The sequence below is a fragment of the Lactuca serriola genome, chromosome 2 (genome assembly GCF_051521515.1).
Source record: "Lactuca serriola cultivar US96UC23 chromosome 2, Lser_US96UC23_V15, whole genome shotgun sequence".
In the NCBI taxonomy this organism is placed as follows: domain Eukaryota; kingdom Viridiplantae; phylum Streptophyta; class Magnoliopsida; order Asterales; family Asteraceae; genus Lactuca; species Lactuca serriola.
Window position 1 is genome coordinate 174,174,940 of NC_136409.1, and position 5,537 is coordinate 174,180,476.

The following is a 5,537-nucleotide window of genomic DNA, read 5'->3' on the forward strand; positions in this document are numbered from 1 at the left end:
CTTGAGCTTTGGAGTAGCCTCAAATTTTCGCTTCAAGAAGAACACCCAAGTGAATCGAGAGAAATCGTCAACTATGACCAGAATATACTTGTTACCACCAATGCTTTCAATGGAAGAAGGACCACACAGATCGATGTGCAATAGCTCCAATGGTTCTATTACCTTTGTATTGATAATAGAGGGATGAATTTGTCTACTTTGCTTTCCCATTTCACAGGCTGCGCATAGGTGATCTTTATCGAATTTATGAACTAGAAGACCTCGAACATGATCTCCTAAAACCGGCTTGTTGATATCCTTGGAATTAAGATGAGAGAGTCTTCGATGCCATAACCAGCTTTCATCTGAGTGAGCCTTCGTGAGTAAACAGACTATTGGTATGCCTCGAATTGGGTTGAGGTTTAAAGGGTACATTTCCCCCTTTCGCTTCGACTTCAGCAGAATATTATTTGACTTATTCTTGACCATTTCTGATCCTTCATCATCAAATGATACCTTCAATCCAGTACCAACTACCAGCTGTGATACGTTGATAAGGTTGTGTTGGAGCCCTTCAACATAAGCTACCTTTCTTATCGAGAAATCGCCATTGGTGATCATTCCATAGCCTTTGATAGTACCAAATGAGTTGTTTCCGTATTTCACAATACCACCATCCTTGAGAGACTGAAACTCCCTCAGTTCTTCCTTCTTTCCTATCATGTGACGTGAGCAGCCACTGTCAATATACCATTCTTTGTCAAACTGCTCGTCACTAATAACCTGCAAAATATTAAGCAGATTTAGGAACCCAAAGTTTCTTGGGTCCTTGTGAGCCTTTTATAGGACAGGGAATAATAAGAGAGATATCAACCAAATAAGTACGTTTAACTAAAGTTGTTTCATCTTTTCTTTTTATAGTGAATACTTTAATTTTGGTTGGTTTAGGTTCATTGGACGTAGGTTTTGAGATTTTGACGTCAGCATTCTTTTGTGTCTCTTTTAGACTTCTGTTATCTTCTGGATAGAGCTTTCCTTTTTACTTAGAATAAGAAGAGTTGGGTTTAGAAGTGACATTAGGTCTTCTATTCGTCTAATTGAACTTGTATGGTTGAGGACCAAAACCACTCTTTTGGTTGCTATTAGGCTGAGGACCGAAACTACTCTTTCGGTTGCTATTAGGCTGCTGACCGAAATTGCTCTTTCCGTTGATATTGGGTTGAGGACCGAAACCGCGCTTTCGTTTGACATTGGGTTGAGGACCGGAACCCTCCTTTCGGTTCCTTTCAGTCATGGAACCGAAACTACCCTTTCGGTTCTTTTCAGTCGAGGGACCGAAACTACCCTCTCGGTTCTTTGATTCCTCTTGAGACTTATGTTTCCTTTCGTTCCTTACACAGTGAGGATTTTGTGATCTCCAAAACTGTTTTCTTTCTGAGAGATTCTTTTTGTATCTCAGATTTCGTTGGTGTTTTCGATCAACTACCTGTTTTGGATTTTTGTGGATGTTAGCCTTTTTCTTTGAAGCACGAGCACAGTTTTCGCTCTTTGTTGAAGAAGTTTCACTGGTAGTTTGCACTTATTTGCCCAATGACGTTTTGGTACCACTTGTGCTTGGCACATCATATCTTGTAGGCTCATTTAGAGGTTCTGGCACATATCTACCTTTCACTCTCCATGAGGTCTTCTGAGATAGACCTTTTGTCTCGTCAACATTATCTATTGGTGCTGACCAGGAGAACTCATCACATCCATCTGCATTATCTTCTTCCACCATAGCTGTCAGTTTTGCGGTTTGTTGTGGAGAGACTCCTGGAACTGTGTAGACTTGATTTGGAGTGGTTTGTACCTTTTGATACACAACAAATTTAGCTTTGAGAGTTTTGGTCTTGTCTGTTGATGAACGAGCGAACTCAACAGAATTTTCAGAAATCAGATTTTCGCGTGTTTCAGGTTCGTTTTTGATAAATTCTGAATAGTCCACCAAATCCTCTACAAAGATTTCACTCAGATCATCACCCTCATTAAGTTCAGATGCATTTTCAACATCAATTTTATTTTATGAACTTAATTTGGCATTCAATGAGTCAAATTTCTGTACAGTTTCGGTTCTTAACTTCAATTTATCATTCTCATCTAACAGATTTTTGAGCATGTCCTTGTGGTCTTTGGACTTTATGTAGGATTCAATTTTGTCAAGACCGATTTTATATGTAGTAGAGACCTCGTCAGAAGATACAACGCTTTCACAGTTGTAAGCTTCAGCATCGATTTCATCCTCCTTTAACTCAAGGAAGGGTAAAATCATGCGATGTATCTTCTTTCCTATTTCATAATCAAGATGCAACTGAGTGATATTAAAATAAAGTCTTTTAGCAATCAAACAAAAAACATTTTGTTGTTTTAAAAGTTTAAGATTGTCTCTTTGCAAATAAATCGATTCACCCTTAGACCTAATCAACTCTTTCTCCTTCATCTCAATCCACATCCTCCTTTCCTCACTCTTCGACGATATCCTGCTAATTTGATCAGTCAGGTTAGAATTTGTGACACGGGTTTGGGTAAGACTGCTACTTATGCTTGAAAATTTAGATTTTTAGTTATTTAATTCCTTTTCATAGTTAGTAACAGGTATATTTAGAGAAGCAAGAATATTTTGTACCTTCTTGATCAACTCATCATATTCGTTGATCTGTGCACTAACAGGTTTAGCAGCAAAACACCTGTCCTCTCGCTCCTTCTCACATTCTATCCCACCATCGGTTGTGTATCCTCTCATCTGAGATACACTTTCGGTCACCATCAAACATCTTCCTGCAACAGTTTCTTCTTTTACCAACATCGCCTTTCCATGAGTGGGTTTTCTTACTTTTTCATCCACGGAGTCCGTAGACCATACTTCCACACCACCAAATCATCACGATTGCCTGTATCCTGTACAATCAAAGCATTCATGGTTATATTGTTAGCAACAGACTTTCTTTTCTTGATTTCCTCCAGTCGTCTCAGGAGGCTCGCTTCCTCATCTATCTTTTCTGCTTTCTTTTTCAGCATACAGTCTTTTGCAAAATGGTTCTTTCCTCCACAATAATGACAATCAAATCCTGAATCTCCAATAGCTTTCACTTCTTTCTTTGACTCTTCTGACTTCGACCCCATCTTCGGTTCCTGTTTAACTTTTTCAGTGCTGTAACTTCCCTGCCAGTTTTGGTTCTTGTTGGCTGGGAACTTTCTTTTAGTGAACTTTCTAGGATTGGAGACCATCATGGCATATTCTTCACCGGTTAGATCGTAGTCAGCAAGATCCAATTCCTCTTCTTCTTCAACCGAACTCTTCCCTTTTGAAACAAGGGCTAACGAACCCAAAATAGAAACCACATTCGTTTCCTTATACAGTGCATTTTCATGGGATTTCAAAATTCCCACCAGTTTTACTAGAGAATACAATTTGAACTGTTCATGTGCTTTAACAGTGGATACGACAACCATCCATTCAGATCTCAGACCGTTCATGAATGTAACCTTTTGTTCTATAACCTTCCTTTCGATCCCATGCTTTATCATCTTACTTAAAAGATGATTAAAGCGATCCAATCACATAATCTTCAAAATGATACGTCCAATCACATAATCTTCAAAATGATACGTCCAAACTTCATAATCTTGAGTATACAAGATTGGAATCCTTGTAGTTGAACCAATGCTGTTAGAGATGTTGATCGGATTGGATTGAGAATCATCTATGGACATTGTGATAGAGTTTGGTAAATTACCTGTTTTAAAGACCAGACTTGTAATTTTATCAATTAGAGTAAGACTGACGATTAATGAGATACGTCAATATGGAATGACAGCTCAATTAATATCAATCAATGTGGAATTAAAACCCTAATAACTTCTTCGATGGAAGAGATGTGTATCAATTACACAGTCTCCTGCTCTAATACCAATTGATGAGAATAAAACTCAGATCGATTAGATCTTTCACAGGTAAAAGATAAATATCAAACAAAAACAAACACAATAATATGATGAACACATAATAGAATCAATGTTGTGCTTATGATTCAAATATAGTCACGCCTCAGCAGAGCTCGATGAAGAACTTCCACTGTAGAGGCGAGCTAGGGTTTACAAAAACTGAATCAGGAAAAATAATAAAAGCATTAGCTACAAAGACTGCATGCATGCAACTTAAATACTAAACCCTAGAATCAAACAAGCACGGTTGGACAGGCCCAAACCGACAATCAAAACTGGGCTAAGGATCGAGCCCATGATGCAACACTATAAGCCCAACACTTTCAAAATCACACATTGAGTCATTGGAGGCTTGGGTCTACATGTTGCAGCATGCTTCTAGGGACAACTTAACTAGTACATCGAAAATCTGAAAAGAAAGAAAAACATTGTTTAGAAAATCTAGCATGACCCTTGAAGAATATTAGTGCGAACCTGCACTTAAAGAAAGATCAAAGCAACAATAATCTTTTTGGATTTTATATATTTGAAAAGAAAGAAAAACATTGTTTTGATTTTATGTTTTTCAAAAATTAAAACGAATAACAAAAGAAAACCTTTTTGATATTTTTGATTTTTCGAAAAGAAATACAAACAAACGAAAATATTTTTGTGTTTTTCAATTTTTTGAAAATAAAAACAAACAAACGAAAGTATTTTTGTGTTTTTTTTTCAAAAATAAAAACAAACAAATGGAAATCTTGAAAATGTACCAAACACACGAAACTTTTCGGCTCCAATGTACGAAAACGAAGCGTGTTGAAGCGCTGAACATGAACAGTAACCTTTGAACAATTAATACTATGAGACTTTGAATCATTCAGCACCACCTCTGAATCGACACTTTTTCAACTTCTTTCTTTGTCATTCTTTCGAAATTAAGCCTGGAACCGAACTTGATTCAATCATGCCCAATCCTATCAAAATTCTAACAAATGATTTTTCATCCAATGGTTTCATGAAAATATCAGCAAGCTGGTCAGTTGTTTTCATAAAGTGAATTTCAATATTTCCATCTTCCACATGATCCTTAATAAAATGATAACGAAGTGCAATGTGTTTAGTTTTCAAATGTTGTACTTGATTATGACAAATGCGTATAACACTTTGTGAATCACAATACAATGGAATCTTCTTCATGTTAATTGCATAATCACGCAATTGGCTCTGGATATATGATCTATGAAGTGCAAGCGACAACAACAACATATTCAGCTTCAACAGTTGAAATTGCAACACATGTTTGCTTTTTCGATTGCCAGCTTACAAGCTTCCCATCTAGTAATTGACATCATCCACTTGTACTCTTCCTACCAAGAGTACATCCTCCAAGATCCGAATCCGAAAAAGATTGAATGAAAAATCCTGATTTCGAAGGATACCATAATCCTAACGAAATTGTGCCCTTGAGATAACGAAAAATATTTTTCACTGCAGTCAAGTGTGGTTCTCTTGGATTGGCTTGATACCTAGCACAATTACATATAGAAAACATGATATCAGGTCTACTTGCTGTAAGATAAAGCAATAAACCTATC